We start from the raw sequence: 22,085 nt of genomic DNA on the forward strand, positions 1-22,085 counted from the left end.
ACCAGGCTAATATCACTTTAAATTCAAGATTTCAAACCTTAAAAGAATAATCAATCAATACTTCCTGGCACACTGCTTCAAACTTCCCACACTCCCTCCCTCCCCCGCCCACGCCCATACCAATCTCCTACTTCACTGAGAAAACAGAAACTAGGACAAAAAATGAATGCCAGAAAGATAAGCCTTCATCTTCCAACCACCAAACTTCCTTGCAAGAAAGGGCACACAATTTTTCTGCATTCCCTCCTATATGATAGACAATCTCTAACAAAGGCCAATCTCTCTACCCATGCTCTCCATTCCCTTCCCTGTGTATTCTCCTTTTCATTGCTAAGCCCTACATTTTCCTTTATCTACCCACTTACTTTCCCTTCATGGCTAATCTTTAAAAAGCTGTCTACATACACTGTAACTGCATTTGCTCATTTCTCATTCACTCAAAAAACTTTCATTCAGTGTCTTTCAACTGACTTCAATTTGTTTTCTTCCTCTTCATTTTAATAAAACTCATCGACATCACCAACAATTTCCCACTTAATCTCTCTGTGCCTGCTTCCTCATCCATAAAATAGGAATAACAGTAAACAGAGACTACTTCATAGAGCTATTTTGTGATGTTTAAACACTTTAACAGAGGTTAAGCACTAGAACAGTGCATGATAAATAATAAGCACTGAATAACTATCATTTATTGTATTATTAGCATATTCTAGATTCTTGTTTTCCCTTGGTTTTGATTTCTTATTTCTAGCTTATTCAACATTATGTGAGTCCTGGCTCACACATGGCTTTCAATGGCAAAAGACTGAAAACCACCTAAATGTACATCAAAAACGGGGCTACTTAAATCAATGTTATACCTGTATAACGGTGTTACAGACTGAATTTTTGTGTCCCCTTTGGGACTTCCGGAGGTAATTAGGACTACAAGAACTCATGAAGATGGGACCCCCATGATGGCATTAGTGTCATAAAAAGAGGAAGAGAGAGCAGACACTCCCTCTCTCCATGTGAGGACACAGTGAAGTGACATCTGCAAGCCAGGAAGAGTCCTCACACGAACCAAATCTCTGAGCACCTTGACCTTGCACTTCCCAGGCTCTAGAACTGGAATGTCTATTGTTTAAGCCACCAAGTCTATGGTATTTTGCCATAGCAGCCGAAGCTAAGACACTGTGGTGAAAGAAAGAAAAGAAAAGAAAAAAGAAAAGAAAAGGAAAGGAAAGGAAAGGAAAGAAAAAGCATCATATTTATGTCCTGATATGACTAGTAGGAAACCATCCTAAGCTATATTGTTAAAAATAAAAGGTAAAGGATATTGTGCATAGTATGCAACAACTTAAATGAAAAAGGAGATGAAGGCAGAGGACATACGTTATATATGTAAGACATACAATCCATCATTGGCAATTCCAAAATCTGTAAAGCTCAGAAAAAATATTTTTTATAAGTTTAGTACAAACCTGTTTGGTGTCAAAATCTGTCAGTAATTTCCATAAGACTTTATAATCTTTATCTTTATTGTACTATCTATGCTTCTGATATAGAAATATTAATGCATTTAATTACAAGATGCTACACATTCCCCTCCAATTAGGGATTTTGAATAATACATGAGACGCACTATACTACCTTTCCACAGCACACCCCCCCCCCAAAATACAGAACAAAACAAAACCCCTTAATTCTGAAATACATCTGGATCAAGGGTTTTGGACAAGGAATTATATATCTCTATTTACTTGCACATACATAACCTATCTTTAAGTGATTCACAGGAAACATAACACTGTTTCCATGTGGAGGAACTGGGTGGCTGTGCAGAATGGGAAGGGGACTATGCTGTACATCTTTTTAAATCTTCTTGAAATTCTGAGTCAAAGTGAATACATTACTTAAAAATGTAAATAAAATTACTAAAACTTTTCAACTCTCAGCTATATGCTTTGGTTTTTATTTGTTTTGACTAAAAAGTAACTCTTAAGTCACAGAGAAATCTATATAGTGATGGCTTTCCTTTATTTCACTTTTGGTTGACCCATATGGCAGCTGAGAGTCAGACAGTCACCCTCTAAGGAGCAAGTCAGGGAAGAGTGAGTATCCATCCTTATTAACAGTTTTTAGCTGATGTCTTGATGCCTCATGCCGAGCAAAGAAGGTTTTTCTTTTCTAGCGACCCCCAAAATGTATTGTTTTTCTTTTCTAGTGACCCCAAAATATGGTGGGGCTTAGGCCCCTTAGCAACAGGAAGCAGTGAAACCCATACTTCTCAATATTAGAAAAACTTAAGAAATGCTCCAAGCATAAGTCTAGCTGTAAGTCTTCAGAGCTTCAATACAGAAGAGTTTAAGGGCTCTGATTAGTATATGAGTAGCATCTTTTCTATCTGCTTTTCATATACTTCTTTTAATATCTTATTGTGTTCCAAAATGGATTTGAGGATATAAGGTTTATCTTTTCTTATGATTTAGATTTTGACTTATCTGTGACGCATTCTCATCTTTAACCAGAAATTAGGAAAGATAACACTTGATTTTTGTGGTTTATCTAGTGAGTATATTTTAAAAGGCAAGGTGAGAGATATATGGTTTGGAAATCCCCAAATGCTCCAACATCCAGCACTCAGGCTTCAAGATTAAAGAAATTCCCAATGAAACGCCTATCAATATCTGGTTCCTTGCCTTAGGAGATAAATGCACTTATGTTTGTCCTTATTTCTCATCAGGTTATACGCATGGAAAGTAGAGACTAATTTCTACTTCCTGTTGCATCCACATCACTTAATACCTGCCCTGGTATAGATGACTTCTCAATGAATACTGCCTGTGTAAAACCAGTGTCATTTCATAGCTGCTATCCTCAAGAAGGAGAAAGAAATCTGACGTACCAATATAACCACTGAAGCACTACACAGAAAACTTAGGAAAACACAGGAAAAATATTTCAAGATGCTACTTATAACTTCCCTCATTTTTCTAGAGACCTCTAAAAAGTGCTTAATGAGCTGCTGTAGTTGCCCGGTCTCTGACAAATTCGCAATCTTCACAGAGTCAAAAATTCCAGTAATATTAAAGATGCAACAGTATTCCATTTTCTTCAAATACGGAAAGAGGATACAGCTATTCCCAGCTCCTGGATTACCATTCTTTTAGAAATCTATGATAATCAACCTAGGAAAGCTTAGGCAAATCTCTGCAGTGGGAAAGGTACACACAGCAAAATAACTTTGTATTAGAGGATGTGACAAATAATTTTCTTTTAATATTTGCTTTTGGAATGTTTCCAAATTTTAAAGCAGAGAGAATTACTGGTCCAAATGTTAAACCATTTCAGTCAATTCAGATTAGATGAAGACAATCCAATTTTAAATAAAACCCCAAAGATGCAGAGGGAAACAACTGGCATTTCTGGAGAATTCAGACGCATACATGAAGTTAGTTTTTAATTTACTTGGCATTTTGCATTTGTTCCAAGTTAAAAATAATAAGTGATAATAATAGCTAAAATTTCCTGAATACTTACATCTAGTGTTCCACATACTGTATTAGTACCAAGCACTTTAAACGCGATGCCTTACTTAAACCTTATGGACCTATGAGATTATGTGGTATTATTATTCTCACTTGACAAATAATAAAAATAGGCCCGGAGATGTTATACAACCTGACCTAATCTGGCCATACAGTTAGTTAGATTTGGATCATGAATTTGAACTCAGAGCTGACCTTAAAACTCATGTTAACAATCACTATTAAGTTTGGGCTCCTTAACTTCTTAAAGAACTGGCAGATTTTAACCAAACCTGATGTACTACCAAAGGATAACAGGAGACTAACACATATTTGTACTTTATTGCTATATTTCTGATATAACCCACCACCCTGAAAAAGAACGGCAGCTAATAAGTTTTCTAAAAGATTTTATATACATACACACTCACATGAAATTTAAAAAATGGATTTCTATGAAATTTAGCCTGCCCAGATATTTGGGGCAGGCTTTTGTTTGTTTGGGGGAAGCCCTCTCATAAATCTTTTAAAAGAACATAAATTCACTATTTAGATATGCCTCTATTCCCTTCCCTGATCATAAGCTTCTTAAGGCTAATAAACTTCATTTTCACATCTTCCACTCTCTGAGAATAAGGAGTCTCATTAGTAAGTATGGTGTTGTGGAATGAATAAAATGTATCATTCAAATAACTCAAGTTTACAGTGAAATTTTTATTTGTTTTGTAAAAATGGATTACAGAAAATATTTGACTTAATTTTTTCTGCTTCTATAAATTACAAAAGTCTAAGTTTCATTGCTGTTCTTGATACAGGATTCAGATTATCACCAAAAGACTCTTTTTGTCCCAGTATGTTTTCTGAAGAAAAACCTATCTAAGGAACATTTTTATAGAAGAGTTCCAACAGCCTCAGTTCACAGTGCTAAATCCAAAAAGGTTAAGCAACTTTTCTATGGTTCTAGAACTTGTTAATGACAAAGTCTAGAAGACAGAATTGAAAAGTGAACCTAGGTCTGAATCCTGGACAGGTCTAGTTTCACCTATCGCCCTGAATGATAGGACAGCTCTTATTTCAATACTCCTGTCTCCTTTTAGGTAGTAAAGTCTGTTGACTCAGAACTCATTTCTGAAATCAAAGTTCAAGTTAATCTGCATTAGAGTAAGAAGACTAATTTTCTAAATGTTCATGTAAAGAACTCATGACTAAGACAATAAGCATCACAACTCCGAAATAGGCCAATGATTCATATCTAGAACTATGTGGCTATAATGACTTCCCTGCACTTCATGAATCAGAAAGGCTGCTACCCATACCATTGACTTGACCAGAGACCTCTAGAGAGCTGGCATCTTAATGTCGGACATTATTTTATACTTCTACATGTGCAACACAGCATCTGAACTATGTAGATGATTCAAATGTGTTCAAACTCAATTCACAGACAAAACAGACTAACATGGATCAGACTTCTACTCAACAACTTCCTTGACTGTCACTAGGTAGTTTGCGACTGGCCACTTACATTATTTTAAGTTGTTTCACTGAGCAGTGAATATCTTCACAAGGTCATTTCCATAATATTAGGCATTGAGTTAAGATTCTAACCTCATTAATTTGGGTAGAATTTATTCTTAAACTAATTTCCTTTCCAAGTGGCCTTTCTCCCAGGATCTAAAGGAGTATAAGGATATAGTTCCCTACTCTGCCAGGGCACAAAGACAGCACATTTCAAACTTATTAGTGGACTATACTCACCAAAAGAATCAGTGCTCTCTCTACCTTTAAACATAATTTAGAGTGGAAAGGGGAATAGCTGCTAATAGATACAGTTTTTCTTGGGGTGATGAAAATGTTCTGGAATTAGCAGCGATCAATTGAGGACTTTGGGAATATATTAAAAACCACTGATGCACACGCTAAAAGGGTAAATTTTATGGTATGTGAATTATATCTCAATAAAGCTGTTATTTTTAAAAAACCAAAAGAAATTCATAAACAAAACAAAACAAAAACTGGTTTGACATGTAGCCTGAGCTACAGCCAAAGGATTTGTATCAGTAACCCTTCCTGAAATCTGACATACTGTAACTAGGCAAAGCAATAAAAGTTTGGTATCTCAAGATTTTCATTCTTTATCTTACTAAAGTATCATTTCCTTTTCACTCGTACTCTACATCAGGCAATAATGAGCTCACCTCAAATTCTCTCATATCCAGAACAAATGCTAAAATTTATTAAGTAGTGAGTGGAAAAAAGATATAACTTGGATAAATCAGTATTATTTGGGGTTTCAGGCCCACATGCTTCACTAATAGTAAAATTTTAAATTAAGTTAGGCCCAAATACTTCACCAAGGTAGAACTTTAAATTGAACATTTCAAAAAAATGCAATCAGAAATTAAACATCTCTAATAAAACTTTTATGTAGCTTATTTCCTAGCTTTTCCACTTACAAGTGTCATCAGAAACTTTTCAAGCAATATTCACAAAAAAACCAAACACAATCATTTTAGACCCCTATTGTAATATCACTATGTCTGTGTGTGATGCACATACTAAAAAAGACATTCTAATTCTAGACAAGGTTTTGTTGTAGAATAACGAATTAGAAGTCATAGAAAAAAACTGATACTAAAATATTCAGAGGCACCTGGGTGGCTCAGCCAATTAAGCGTCTGCCTTCCCCTCAGGGCATGATCCCAAGGAGTCCCACTTCAGGCTCCCAGTTCAGTGAAGAGCCTGCTTCTCCCTCTCCCTCTGCTCCTCCCCCCATCCCCCGCCTCACTTGTGCTTGCTCTCACTCTCAAATAAATAAAATCTTTAAAAATAAATAAATAAAATATTCAAAAGCCCCCACTGTGGTGACAGATAATACATATGAATGAGTCATTTAGCCATCTGAAAGTGACAGTTTGCAAGAGGCTTCCAAAACTTTACAGAGAACTGTAAAGACTGGATTTTAAGACTGGATTTTAAATATTATTAATTATAAAGAGTTTTTCATCAGTCTGACTCTTATTGAACACTTACTTTATTTCAGGCTAAGTGCTGGAGACAGATGCAAGACAGGCCTGTCCTCAAGGAAGTCCCATTTTGATTGCTTGCTTTTGTCAGGCACAGCACTAAACATGTTCACTTACAGCATATGACCTCCTAGATTTAACCCACAGCAGGGATATCGGAGGTAAACATACCAATGACCGTAAGACTGTAAGGCTGTTAAAACTGAAAAGTTAAATTTGTAAAGAAAGCCATTGCACATTTAGACCAATCTCCTAACTCTACTTCCCAATACAACATTGTAAGTCCCAGATTGTACTAAAATACAAAACAGTAAAATGACCCAGAGTATAACTATACCTTTTTTAACACACACCACTTACATAATTGTCTCATTTAAAGGGACACCTATTATATTCCCGTCAAAGAATCCTCTTCCATTAAAAGATACTTCTCTTTACCTTCAAACTCTCCATCTGAGTACAGTACTGAACAGTTGCTGAATGAATGAATGAATGAAATAAACAGATGTTCTAATAGCCAAGAAGATACTTGCCGAACGCTCATCTCAAAACACAATGGACTGACGACCAGAATTCTATTGAAAAGACTACTGAATTTCAGAGGTAAAAATAGTAACCACTGAACATTGATACCATGTAGTCAACATGTTATTAAGTTCACAGTAAACATCTGATGGCGGACTCAGAAATGAAAAGTGTTCATCACAATACTCTACAATGGACTTGGTTCTACCATCTAAGGATTGGGAACACAAGTGCAAGACAAAGAGAGGAGAGGGTGGGGTGAAAAAGTCAAAAGGTCACCACCGAGTGACCCTCAAGAGAAAAGCCCGCTGACCACTGAACCTCGTTCACAGCTTGCTGGACACCTTCCGCGCAAGTCGAGGGCCCGGGCTCCCCCTCGCAGCCCAGAGCTGAAGGCCACCCCAGCCTTTTTCGGCGCCGCTGACTGCGTTCGCCCAGAACCTTAGCACAAAGAAACCACCGAGAAACAAAAACACGGACCCCGTGGGCGCCAGGCGGGCGTCGGGACCTGGCGACCGGAGGAGCGCTCCCGGCTTTCCATCGCCGGGAGAGGCAGCCAGAGCGCGGAGGGCCGCCCTGGCGCCTCCGTCCGGACCTTCCCCGAAGTGTTTCAGAACTTGCCACCTCCCCCTCCATTTTCCCCTCCCGACGTGGACGCGGGACCCGCGGGAGGAGCGCGCGCGAGGACAGACGGGTGGAGCCGGGGCGGCGGGCAGGGGGCTGACGGCCGGGGCGCACCGGGGTCCCGGGGTCCCGCAGCCCCACGCCCCCTGGCCGGCCCCCGCCTCCCCGGCCGCTATTGTTCCCGCGCCGCCCCCGCCCGCTGCGCGCCCCCCGCCGCCGCGCGCTCCCGCCCCCACTCCCGGGAGGGGGTCACGGCTGAGGAGAAGGCGGCGGTGGCGGCGGCACAATAACATAAACACGGCGGGGCCGCCGGCCGCCCCGGCCCTGCGGCGCCCACTGCACTCACCCCGCAACGCAGCGAACGGCGACAGGAAAGCCCGCCGGCGGGACTGGCGCCGTCCGGGCTGTCGCCACGGCCGTTACCCAGGGTTGCTCGCGGCTCCGCGCTCCCGGCCGCGTCGTCCGGCCTCCGCCGCTCCGCTGAGTAACAGGGACGCGGGCCGTCACCGCGCACGCCCGCCCACGTCATCGCGCAGGACCCCGCCCCCGCGCCTCCGAAACAGTCCGCGGGGCGGGGCAGCCCCGGGGCCCGGATTGCGGGGGCGGGGCCCGCAGCCCGGGGGCGGGGCTACTATAGGGGCAGGGAGGGCTCGCGGAGGTCGCCTGGAGGCGGGGCTGCGGGGAGAGCTTCAGAGAGCCAAGTGTGAGGGGCGTGTCGGGGAGCCGGTGGGGGCGGGGCCCTGCTCCTGGCACGTGGCGGCGTGTGGCCAGAACTCCCAGCTTTTTGGCCGGGGGCGTTCCACTGGCGGGAGCCAAAGCCTCAGGGGCTGCTCGCCTCAGGGTTTAAAAGTGAGGGGCGCTTAGGCCAAGCGGGCACCCCGGTCTGACCACACACCCAAGAGACAAAATGCTTCTTACCTTGACCAACAACACTTTACATTCTGAGGACACCTGTCCAGAGCCCAGCAACCTACAGCAATTAACTGTTCTTTTCAGCCACATGGAAAAAACTGCCTCCTGTTTTCCCAAAATCCACCTCGTGCCAGATTCAATGTATTACCTTATTTATCTCTGAGGCCCACAAAACGTGTATTTGTTATAGAAGTGACAAATTGGCAAGCCCTTAAATATACAACAATGGATGTCTAAATTACATTCATCCATGCAATAGAATACATCTCAGCAATTTAAATGCCACGTGCTCAAGGAATTCTTAACAATACAGAAAAATGCTGACAACATATCATTAAGAGAAAGAATGGGGTCCGTATATAATGATCCTACCTATATATTGCGTATACATGGAAAAAACCTGAAAAGAAATTTGCCAAATTATTTTAACAGTAGTTCATCTTTGGAGTCTGGAATGAAAGGTGAATTGGTTCTCTTTTATATTTGGGAATTTTTTCCCATGGTTTCCAAATGAAACAATTATGTTCATAATCAGAAAAAAGTACATTCATAATGAATACATAAGTATTTGTTGAATAAATGAGTGAATTCAAGAACACTATCTTCCCATGTCCTGTTGGGCTGGCCTGTTCCCAGTGATTCGAAATGAAATATATATGTGAGCAATCATTCATACATTCTCTCCCCATTTCCTTGCTCCCCCTCAGTCTTCTTTATTTCCCTCCTTCCTTTATTTCTCCAATAAATATCTATTGCATGTCCACTCTATGCCAGGCACTGTGCTAGCACTGGCAATATGATGGAGCTTACAGATGTAATCAACAGAATATGGAATTAATAATGGTAAACAAATGCAAAATGATCATTGCATTATAATGCAAACTGATACGGATACAAAGTATTGTGAAACTTATTGAGAGAATTGATAAGGCTAGCTAAGTCTTCCTTGAGGAACTGCCTCTTAAGCTAAGAATAGATTTAACTAGGCAGGAAATATTTCAGATGGAGGTAACTTGGTGTGCAAGGGTCCTGTGTTGAGAGGGAGCAGAGTGAGTTGGAGAAATTGGGAAAGGCCAGCACTGCTGGAAGAACAAGAAGGAGCTATGAGATGAAGTTGGGAAGACAGGAAAGAGACCTGACCTGACTTAGTGCAATCATACTACCCATGTCTTTATCCTAAGTTCAATGGGAAGCCCTGACATGCTTCAGCAAAAAGGGTTCAGAATGGCATATTAAAAAGATTCCTTATTGGAAGGAGGCCAGGTGGATATAGAAGTAGTTTAGATGGCTGATGGTAAAAGCTTGGTCTAGGGTGATGGTCATGGAAACAGTAAAAGGAAGGATCTGAGGACCATTTAGGAGATCCAATGCAAAGAATTTGGTGACGGATTAGGTGGGTAGTGAAGGAAAGGTAGTCATCAAGGAAAACTCATACGTTTCTGGCTTGTGGCCAAAGGTGGATATTACTGCTGGTTCACCAAGATGGTAGTCTTGCCAGAAGATGAAGTTTGAGTGGGAAGTTTGAAGGTTTTTGATGCCGCGTGAAGAAATGCCACATTGGCAGTTGGATATACAGAGCAGGGCTCAGGCAGATAAGAGATAAATGTTGAACATTCAACATACATTCATGATAAAAAAAAAAAACTCTTAAAAAACTAAGCATAGAAAGAACATATCTCAACACAATATAGTCCATATATGACAAGCTCACAGCTAACATCATACTCAATGGTGAAAGACTGAAAACATTTCCTCTAGGATCAGGAATAAGACAAGGGTATCCACTCTCACTACTCTTATTCAACATAGTCCTAGAAGTCCTACTAGAGCAATCAGGCAAGAAAAAGAAATAAAAGTTATTCAAAGTAGAAAGGAAAAAGCAAAATTGTCTCTATTTGCAGATAACATGATTTTATATACAGAAAATCCTAAAGATTCAACCAAAAAACTCTTTAGATTTCATCAATGAATTCATCAAAGTTGTAGGATATAAAAATAACAGTATTTCTATACACTAACAGTGAATTTTCTGAAAAAGAAATAAAGAAACGGATCTCATTGACAGCAGCATCAAAAATAAAATATTTAGGAATAAATTTAACTAAGGAAGTGAAAGATCTCTACTCTGAAAACTACAAAACATTGATGAAAGAAATGAATAAGATACAAATAAATGGAAAGGTAGCCTGTGTTCACGAATTGGGAGAATTAATATTGTTAAAAGGTCAATACTACCAAAAACCATCTATAGATTCAATGTAATCCTTAGCCAGGTTCCAGTGGCATTTTTTGCAGAAGTAGAAAAAAACATGCTTAAAATTCATATGGAATTACAAAAGACCCTGAACAGCCAAAGAAATCTTGAGAAAGAAGAACAAAGCAGGAGGCATCACACTACCTGGTTTCAAGCTATACTCTAAAGCTATAGTCATCAAAACAGTATGGTACTGGCATAAAAATGGACAAATCGGCCAATGGAACAGAATTGAGAGCCCAGAATAAACCCAGGCATATACACTCGACTAATATTTGACAAGGGAGCCAAGAATATTCAATGGAGAAAAGACAGTCTTTTCAATAAAAGATGCTGGGATAATTGTATATTCACAAGTAAAAGAATAAAACTGGGCCTGTACCTTACACTACTCATAAAAATGAACTCAAAATGGATTGAAGACCTAAATGAAAGACCCGAAACCGTGAAACACTTAGAAGAAAACATAGGAATAAAACTCCTTGGCATGGGTCTTAGTAATGATTTTTTGGATGTGACACTTAAAAGTACAAGCAACAAAATCAAAAATAAACAGGTGGGACTACATCAAACTAAAAAGCGTCTGCACAGCAAAAGAAACAATCAACAAAGTGAAAAGATAACATACAGAATGGGAAAAAATATTTCCAAACCATATAAGGGGTTAATATCTAAAATATATAAAAAGAATTCAGATAATGCAATAGCAAAAAACCAAATAACCCAATTAAAAATGGGCAAAGCATCTCAATAGACATTTCTCCAAAGAAGGTATATGAAAGGCCAATAGGTACATGAGGAGATGCTCAACATCACTTGTCATTTGGGAAATGCAGATTTAAACCACAATATTACCTCACACCTGTTAGAATGGCCATCATCACAAAGACAAGAGAGAACAAATGCCTGCAAGGATGTGAAGAAAAGGGAATCATTGTGCACCATCAGTGAGATTGTGAATTGGTATAGCCACTATGAAAAGCAGTATGGAGGATCCACCCCCCCCCCAATTAAAAATAGACCCACTATATGATCCAGTAATTCCACTTCTGGAAATACATCCAAAGAGAATGAAGACACTAACTTGAAAAGATGTCTGCACTCCCGTGTTCATTATTTACAATAGCCAAGACATGGAAACAACCCAAGTGTCCATCGATAGATGAATGGATAAGGAAGTTGTGGTATAAATATTTACAACGGAATATTATTCAGTCATATAAAAGGAGGAATCCCATTATTTGCAACAACATGGATGGACCTCGAAGGCAAATGCCAAGTGAAATCAGCGAGACAGAGAAAGACAAATACTATATCACTTATGTGTGGAATCTAAAAACAACAACAACAGCAAAACCAAGCTCATAGAAAAAGAGATCAGATTTGTGGTTGGCAGAGAGTTGGGGGAGGGGGAATTGGGGAAGGTCAAAAGGTATAAATTTCCAGTTGTAAGATCAATAACTACTAGGGTTGTCACGTACAACATAATGTCTAGAGCTAACATTGATGTAGGATATATGGGAAAGCTGTTGAGAGAGTAAATCCAAAGAGTTCTCGTTACAAGGAAAAAAATTTTCCTTCTTTTTATTGTATCTATATGAGAAAATGGATGTCAGCTGAATCTTTTGTGGTAATCATTTTACAATATATGTAAATCAGACCATATAGTATATGCCTAAAACTTATACAGTGCTGTATATCAATTATTTCTCAATAAACCCAGGGGTGGGGGGAGAGATTAATCATTGACAGAGAGTGATAACTTGAAGCCTCGGATATGGAAGAGTTAGCCCAGGCTCATGGGATAGCGGGTAGGAAGCAAGAAAAGAAGGCTGGGAGCCAGGCCTGAAAAACTTCAGCATTGAATGACCATGAAGAAGACGAGTCTGCAAAGTAGCTGCCAGGGAGATAGAAGGAAAGAGGGATTCAAGAAGAAAGGAGCGTTTAATAATATCAATATAAGAGGAGACTTGAAATCCCAGAGTACTTAGAACCAGGAGTGGATTAGAATGTGCTAAGGAATGAGTAGGAGATAAAAAAGGAAGGTGGTGAATATCCATGGGTCAGGCAGGGAAGAAAGACAGACATATTTTACATCTGGTAGGGAGACTCCTAGAAGAAATAAGCATGAGCGGAGTTTTTCTGGGAGAGCAGGGGTGTGCCTGGACACCCAGATGGAAGTCTTGGAAGGTACCTCCCACTCCTCGCTAACAAAAGATGACAAAATCAGAGGTTATGAAGTGTGGGATGTTGCCAGGACAGAGCTCCTGTGAGTTTCATGTCCATTTCTGTGATGCTTTAACAGGCTCTCTTTGGTTCAACAGGGAGTGCTTCTAAGCCAGCATCAGCCTACCAGGGTCAGCTTCCAATGACCTATATCTACGAAGGATATCCTGCATGTTTATATATGTGTTCATCTGTGTGATTTCAGAAAGGATTTCACTGCTCGTGATTGAATGTCATCATCTCTGATATTCTGCAAATTCAGAATGCTTTTTGTACCCAGATGTGGCTCTGGGCCTCCTTCCTTCTCCTGGCATTGCTCTTTGTTAACCTTTTATGCTCCCTTGTTAACCTATTGGGGGCTAATTGAAAAAATGAGGAAGAGCTAAGGAATTCAGGTTTTTTTTTTTTTTTTTTTTTACTTTTGTCCCAGGGGAGTTGTCTTGGGGACAGCCGGTTCTTGGCTCTCTTTGAGGCTGGGATGCAGAAAGAAAAGGAGGGGAGGCTACAGGCCTCTTAAACCCAGTCTCTGCTGGAGCCCTGAGAGATAATCAGGAAGAGGCCGTACCCTGTCCAGAGTACCTCTTCCCTTGTCATTCTCCCTAGACCACACACATACACTAGACTGTGTTGGAGTTGGGCCTTTGGTTAACGTGTCAGGTGGATCTCACTAAGCTGTTCAAGGGTATTTTAAAAATCACAGAGCAGGGGCACCTGGGTGACTCGGTTGGTTGGACATCTGCCCTGGACTCGGGTCATGGTCCCAGGGTCCTGGGATCAAGCCCTGCATTGGGCTCCCCACTCAGCAGGGAGTTTCTCCCTTTGCCTTCTGCTCCCCCCTACTTCTCTCTCTCTCTCTCTCTCCCTCTCAAATAAATAAATAAAAGTCTTAAAAAAAAAAATCTCAGAGCAATCCTGACAGGACAACCTGCCCTCCACTAGCTTTTGTGTTTCAATTTCTCTCCTAATCCTTACTTTAATTATTGGCTCTTTTCTCTAATGTTCTGTTCCCCACCTTTCACAACTTAAATAGATGTACCTTTGCTAAGTTTTCCTCTTCCCATCCACATCCAGATATTGAAGCTATTCAGCACTTATTCTCTGGAGAAAAAGAGACAGGGAATTGAATGGGAGGGAAAGAATATATTGTTGAAGTCCTGTAACTAATAAAATCCTTGTTGTTATTTTAAATAAGCATATATTTAGGAAGAAGGCTTTCCACCAGACCTCTCAACAAGGACTCTCTGCCTCACTTACAATTATTTAGCCTAGAATTTCTTCCAGGCTGGTGGAATTTCTCCATTTTTACTCCTATACTGCAGAAAATTTGCCCAGGCACCATGGTAGAGAGAAGACGGCACCTCATCACTGGCCTCGAGTCCTTGGCATCGTCAGGGAGGACCCATCTCCACCTCCAACTCCATCTCCCCTTCCATGGTCCTTCCCGCACCCTTCAGATGTAAAACTGGAACTCAAGCTAGACAGGCATTCCACAAATGACCCTTTGTCAGAGAGACCCTGTGAATTCCAACCCATTATCAGTTAGAATTTAAAGGGCTCTCTGTGTTGTTACTGGGTAGACAGAGATTCTAGCATCCTTGGAGGGTTAAGAGTCATTGCCTGCAAGTGGTAGAATTTTGAGCCCCTCAGAAAGCAAAAGTGATGCTAAGAGAGGTATTTCCCTGCTACTGACAGGACAGGATTTGTCTCATTTCCCTGACTGCGGAGGTGATCTGAGGTCCTCCTGTCTTCCTGAGAAGGTGATCGTGCTTCTAGAAAGCAGAGGTTAAGAGACAATCTGATACAGGAATTTCAACACCCCTTTATCCTGTTCGTGAAGCAGATTTCCACACAAGGCAGCTTTGTTTCTGAGGGTAGGTTCCAGTGCTCTTCATGTCAAAACCAGCAGGCATAATTTCTCAGCTGCAGGTTGACATAATTTCTCAGCTGTGGACAACTCAGAGCTTGTCATGGGACTAAGAAGACAGAGGAGAGGACTGGTTCTGTGCTCTGGCAAAGGTATGGAGAGGAGCTGTATCCCTTTAAGGTATGACGTTTGAAATGAAGGACAACCACGTAAGAGAAAGAGAGCATTCCTTCCTGAATCCAAGGCAGTCTACACTTCAACTGATGCCTGAGGGATAAGCAATCCAGGGTAAATAGAGGAGGAATTTATTTCTGGGGCTGCTAAGTCATGATGACTGGATAAGGTCTCAAACCCAGACACCAGCCTACTCCCCCTCACCAAGCCCACCCCGCAGTATTATATTTCCTTTTCAAGTCAAGGTGTAGTTGGTAACTGTCAGCCTATGCCGAGCAGAGAGCAGGATTTCCCTCGGAATCAGCAGGAAAAAATAGGGATGTCACTAATACCTTCTTCTCAAAGGTATGGCCATGGCCTGTGGTTCTCTCTACCACCAAGCAATCAAACAAGGTCTACCAAGTGAAGGAGTATCTGTGTAGACAGGGACCATGCTCTTTGGATTACCTTGTGAGGGCACATACCCACGTAGTTAGAGAAGACGGAATCGCACACAAGGACATCAGATTCAAATACTTGGCTCACTCTGCCCTCGCAGCAGGTTGGGACATCAGAAGGCAGAGTTTCCCCACTGTTTCAGAGGTCGACAGCCCCAGGGAAGGAGACTGGACAGGGCTGAAAGAGGGAAGCCAAAGAGAAAACCAAATACAGACAGCTGCCCTCGGGGACAGAGATAGTAATCGTAAAAAACAAAACAAAACTACGTAGACACACAGAAATGAAATCCCCCCAAAAGGCTAGCCAGTGCACTGGATTTCCTCCTCTTCCAAAAGGTCCTACAGCTTATAGGTCAGAGAGAAGATGCTTGAGAGTGCTGAGTAAACCGTGAAGTCGAGGAGTTTCGAGTGGTACTCAGTAGGGATTGAAAGCCATGGATTCGAAATGATATAACTGTAGACATTTCTCTGGAATCCTTGTCAACGTGGGTAGAGAAACAGAGACAGCACTTAAAGGGGTGTATCCAGCAGCTGGGGATTTCCTGGGCTTGTTGAATGGAAAGAGGAAGGGCAAGGAGGTCGAAGTAAGGACCCCAGGACCCAGGCTGAGCAGGGGGAACAGTGAGGCCAGTGGAGGACACATGGATTGGGGCCAAATTCACACGGGGAGCAAGTGCCTTCTGTTCTTTAGGACTGAGAGTGGTCGTCAGTGCACATATGGGAGTGAAAGAGGGAGACAGATAGGATTTGAATGAGATACTGCACTTTACGTTTTCAGTATGGAGCAGCCCCTAGGTAAGTTTGTAACTGTGAATGCTTGGTCTGAAGCAGAAGTACAGATCTCTCAAAGTGAGTAATAGAGAAACTGTGAGCCTTTGTGTTTGGCAGGTAGTTTGACCAGACGTCCCAGCTTGTCTAGGATCGGCTCACTTTGTATGTGTTGCCCCTGTGTGATAATGAATATTGTTTCCCAGACTTTCAAAAGTATCCAGGTTTGAATGATTACATTTATCAGCGGTGACAGTAGCAGAAGCCAACAGTGGTGGCCATAGCCCAGGAGAGGGGAGGGGGAGCAGTGTGAGGGCTGCCCTGGGACTTCAGAAAAGGCATCTTTCCATCGATCTCCAGAGACCCTCCCTTGGGCATCTTCCCAGACATGAACTCTTTGGCCTGAACTCAAGGACAGAAGCTACCCACACTCCGGCTTCTAATGTCATGGTTCTGGGTAGAGGACTTTCATGCTAAGTACTCAGCTTTGGGGTTAACTAACTTCTCTCTTCTCCAGGCTGTCATAGGGTCAAAAGAGGGATAAAGAGTGAGAAAGGTATCCTGGGAAAGTGGAGTGAGAGATAATTTGGGTGAGTGGCCCAGCCAGTCACTTCCATTTTCCCTCTGGTGGACTGAACTAGTCTTCAGCAGCTGGACACAATCAGGTTTCCATACCTGCCCCACGTGTCTAGGACATACTGCTTTCCCTTCTTCCAGGCTGGGGGTCCTTTGGATCTTAGGAGCACGGATCAGAGAGAGAACATTGGAATAAAGTCAACAGGCCTGTGGAAGTTACAACCTCTGCTCACATCTGAGAAAGGTTTTTGCCTTGGTTTGGGCGTGTTGGTACCAATGATGCATATCCTAATTTTCCTGGAACCACTCACGCTGTGTCCTTGGATCTTGACATTGTGCCTGGAGAAGATGATCTGGCATGAGACCAAAGTTCCCCTTGGAGGTGACTAGAAGTCTAGATTTTCATATTGTCCTCATATAACTCTATGAGAAGTAATATTAAGACTCCCGTTCAGATGAGGAAATAAGTTTAGAGAGGCTAGGTCATTTGCCTAATGTCAACAAGGTCCTCACCAGTGGTGTCTGGAGTTTAAACTCAGGGCTGTCTCTAGTCCCTGCCACTGCTTCCTCCCAAGGATTGTGTTGTTTTCTCTTTAATTTCTAAGAAATGGTTGCCTTAATTAGGCCGTGCTTCTCACCCAGAGATCCTCAGGGTCATCCTATCAGAGAACCATGGCTTTTCCTGATCAAGGAGATTGGCTGTGGTTCCAGGGGTGGCCAGCAGGTGTCATGGTCATGGTCAGTTTGCAGCGTGCTGCGTCTGCATTGTTGGACAGGGGACTGCCCTGTCATTGTTCTTCGAAGGACTTTCTTTTCAGCAACTTGACAAGTTCAAAGAAAAACATCCCGGACAATGCACACCACTCCTTCTTTCTTTATGAACTCCTGCCAACGTTTGGGTGAACACTTCAGTCCATGGGAAGAAATCATATTGACATTGAGCTCATGAGCCAAGAGACTATAAAGAATTCCTAGATTTCTAAAAGAAATGATTTATTTAAAGACATTTTTTTTCTACAAATAATGGACTATAGAGGTAGATACAGAGGGGCAGTGTTGCAGGCCTCCCTGGTCCTAAGCCGTTTATACACAGACCTCATTTACCATTCTCCCTTGCATGCTGTCAAGTGGGCCTGCCACAGGGTTGATGTCAGTAAATGATGATGATTAACTTGTATCCGTATCTGTGCTCATTTAATTCTCACAATCATTCCTCCAGAGAGGTAAAGTAATTCATCCAAATTCCCATGGCCATCGAGTGGTGGGATTGATGAACGAGCGAGCAATGGAAGGATGGGGAAACTTTCTTGTTCTTATGCTTTTCCAAGCCAGGCCTCTGGAGCTGGGGGAAGCTGGGGGAAGACCCGGAGAGGCAGATGTCTCTTCCCCAGAAGGGCTGACTATTGAGGGTGTGGGAAGGAGTGTTGGGTGGGGGGTGCGTAGCTGTGACTGCGACAGAGAGTGGGAGGAACAGGGCAACGTTGTAAAGCATCACCTTCCCATCTCAGGGCCCAACAGCAGCACTTCCATCATGAGTGAGTGTGAGCCAAAGCCAGTGTGGGCCATTTACGGGACGAAAGCTGTCTCATTCATCAAGGAAAACATTTGGGCAAGAAGTGGTGGGAACGTAGTGTGCCTGGCCCCTTTATTACCGAGCAAACCCGAGGAGTCTGCCGCTGCCTGTGACGCCGAAAGAGCAGCTACAAAGGATCTGCCCTGGCCAAGCTCACCATCTCAGTGGTAGAGACACCATCAAAGAATGGGCCCCTTTCCTGAATTTTGTGCTTCCTTTTTCAGTTGGGCGTGCAAGAGGTTATTTGTCTCTTCCTAGAACCTTGCCAGCAGCTGGAATACGTTGCCGCGAGAAGAAAGGACATGGGAGCTTGGTGTCTTCAAGCTTCACCTTGGTGGCCTTGACCTATATTTGTCTCCACCTGCTCTGCATCCCAAGGGCCTCTGTTTGTTCCTCCTCTGTCTGCAGAGCTGGCTTCCGTGGATTCTGGACCCAGGGCACTGCTGCTTTGTCTCTGAGCTGCAGACTTGCCTTCTTTTCTACCTGGGCCAGAACGTTCCATGGAGATCATGGCTCCTGAAAGGAGAGCCATACAAGGTGACATGAACAGGGAAGAGGTGTCTGCATGCACAGCGTCCGACCCTGAGGTGCATTATTCTGCTCAGGCTGTGAGACCCTCCCTTTGCCTTCTCCTCGTGACTTGCAGATTTGGACCACAGAACCTTGCCAAGCGAATCTTATTAAAGTATGTGCCTTCTTTTCAATTATGGTTCACAGAAAAACAATGCCCAAATTTTATCTCAGTAGGTAGTAGCAATGCTAACTAAGGTCAGTCATTCCAAATCACGCACATTGGTCAGATGTCCCTGCACCTGACTGGGTTAGCTCAGCAGAAGTTGAAAGTTAAGCCCTGAGGCAGATGAGTAAAGTAAAATGGCTCCAGGCTCTGCCCCAACATTTTTGGCTGGTCTGTCAGTCTCAGTTGTCTCCCTCCCCTATCTCCTTACCTTCCCTATCCTTTCGGATCACATACAGATCCCACAGAGCCTAGCCCTGCCCTGCTCAGCACTTCCTGGCCCCGGGACAGCCCTTCCGTGATATTTACCAGGATCCTCCTTCTTTTGTATTCAAAGCCCCTTTCTTGCCAGTCTTCTTCAAAAACTGCCCGGGCGCCATCCGCTCCAGATTTGGAACCTGGGTATCTGGTCTTTAGAAATCCCTGCCCTCCTCCACTGAGAGGACATGTAACATCAGGCACTGAACCAGTCTTTGGCACTTGTCCATGCCTTGTCCCAGTCATCTTCTCCCCTCCCTGGGCCTCCCTCTGGCCTTCCTGATTCTCTGACCGTCCACACAGCTCCCACCGCTGCGGGCCCACCCAATGCTCATCATCTTTGCTATTCCCCTCAAATGGATCGCCATCTCAGTCTTCCCAGCGCCTGCCACACATTGTCTCCATCTTTAAGCCTGAACTTCAGCCGACTTAGTGAGCTGCTTTCCTGAAAAGATTGAGGCCATCTGACATGGAATGTCTCAAATTCTCCCCATCAGCCTCAAAATTTCTGTGTCCTTTCACTCAACTTTTCCCTTCTTCCACCTCAATAAAAGAACTACTTCTCCACCTCTCCAAGGTTTTCCTTTGCATTGGTTCTTCTCGTGGAAGGAATACAGGGTTTGAAGTGTGACTATTTGGATTTCAAATCCTAACTTTATCATTTCTTATAGCTACGTGGCCTTGGGCAAATCATTTGACTTCTGTGAGCCCCAGTTTCCTCGCCTGTAAAATGGAGATAATATGCCCTACTTTCTAGTATGTGTGCATATGGAATCATACCGTATATGTAAAAAGCCTTGACAGACAGTAGACCTTCATTAAAGCAGGTGATTCCTGGTCCTGCTCTTGTAAGACCACTCATCATCTATCATTTCGTTGTTCTTGAGTGCAATTTCTGCCATTTTTGGAGTTTCTCCATGGGTTTGAGCACTTTATCCATGTCCTGGCTGGGTGCCCTTGACTAATTCAGTCAACCTTTTCAAGCTCTAATCTTCTTCTTTGAAAAGGAGTGAACAGACATTGACTTCACAGGGCTGCTATGGGAGATGAGCGAGACTGGACCAAAGAAAGCATATCTCTACAATATCATCATGGGGGCTGTCTGGGTCACTTTTAGTCTATCAAGGCACAAATATTCCATCATCCAGTCAGCATGTATTCATTGAGCATCTGTTCTGACTTGGGCCGCATTCTAGCTGTATGGGGGTGGCAGATATTCTTGGTTTCTCACCCAGTAATCACACCTCGCCTCCATCTTCCTTGGTGTCAGGCCTGCAGTTTGTGCAGACAACAGGGAGCAGGTGCTCTGAAAAGATAGGTTTGTCCTCCTCTCCAGGGAGAAACCATGATTGATTTGACTTCATATGGACAACACTATAAAAGAGGAAGTTTGCTAGGAGTCTGAAAAAGATTCTAAAGAAATGCAAAGTGATGAAGTCCTTTCTCTCCCTTATAACATGGTGGGGTCAGGACGTGAAGGCTGGAGCTCCAGCAGCCATTCTGCAGTGTGAGAAGAACAGAAATGTCAACCCTGGGCTCTGAGGCTGTTGAATTGCCAGATACACATTTATGTGAGAACACAGATGTCCTTGATTGTCTGATTCACTTTCCATTGTTTCACTTTATACACACAGCTGAAAACATACTGCAAGCAGTAAGCAAGATGGATAAAGTCCTGCCTTCGTATAATTTGTATCTGTCAGTGGGGAGATAGAAAATAAACAAGTCAACAAATAAATACACACTATTAAGGTAAACATGATAATCAAAGAGAAGTGAAGAAAGCAAGGGGATCCCGAATGACGAAGGCATTCTACTTAAGGGACAGTCTTTCTACGAAGACTACACTTGAACAGAGAGCTGAATGAAGTGATGAAGTAAGTATATGAAGATCTGAGGGAAGAACATTCCAGGCAGGGGAAACAGCAGGTGAAAATCTTTGGATCAGGAACAAACTGGACCTGTTTGAAAAGTGGCAAGAATACCACTGTGTCTGAAGCACAGGAAGTCAAGAGGAGAGTGAGGTAGTGGGATTAGACTGCACTTCGCGAGCCATGGTAAGACCTTCAGCTTTTATGCCATTAATATGATGGGGATTCATAGGAAGATGTTGAACAAGGTGACGACAGGATCTGCGTTTGGTTTTAAAAGGACAACTGTGACTGTCGAGTGGAGAAGATTCTGGGAAGGGCCAATTGTTAAAGCAGGACCAGCAAGAAAGCTACTTTACAGTTTCAGGTTAGAGAGGATGGTGGTTCCGATGGAAGATAGGGGCTGGTGCCGATAAGGAGCCGTTAGAGTCAGCATATGTGGTAAGCAGCTTGCCAATCGATCAGACACGAGATGTGAAAGACCTAGGGGAATCAAAAGTGACTGTTAATTTTTTTGGCCTGGACCAATGGACGGAAGGTGGTGACATCTGTTGAGATAATTAGACAGGGAAGGAGAAAGGGTTTATGTTGGGGGTAAGGGGATTTTAGAAATCACCAATCCTCTTGCAGATAAACTTAAATTTGAGTTTCTTATTCGACCTTAAAAGGAAGATATGTGGGTAGTTGTATAAAAGAATCCAGTTTATTGGAGGGGTAAGGGCTCTTTATAAATATGAATTTGGGATTCATCA

At 42.6% G+C, this 22,085-nt stretch overlaps 1 protein-coding gene across 3 annotated transcripts in view; it reads right to left on the minus strand.

Moving 5' to 3' along the window:
* The window catches only part of MAPK8 (mitogen-activated protein kinase 8), a 102,453-nt gene extending 94,267 nt beyond the window's left edge, over nucleotides 1–8,186 (minus strand). For all 3 annotated transcript variants that reach the window (XM_045809899.2, XM_045809902.2, XM_045809900.2), the window contains exon 1: nucleotides 8,031–8,186. The gene's annotated coding sequence lies outside the window, so the exon portion shown is untranslated. The remainder of the gene's footprint in view (nucleotides 1–8,030) is intronic.
* Nucleotides 8,187–22,085: the final 13,899 nt, after the last annotated feature.

This window comes from Ursus americanus, chromosome 6 (genome assembly GCF_024610735.1).
Source record: "Ursus americanus isolate L20-20 chromosome 6, mUrsAme1.1.p, whole genome shotgun sequence".
In the NCBI taxonomy this organism is placed as follows: Eukaryota; Metazoa; Chordata; class Mammalia; order Carnivora; family Ursidae; genus Ursus; species Ursus americanus.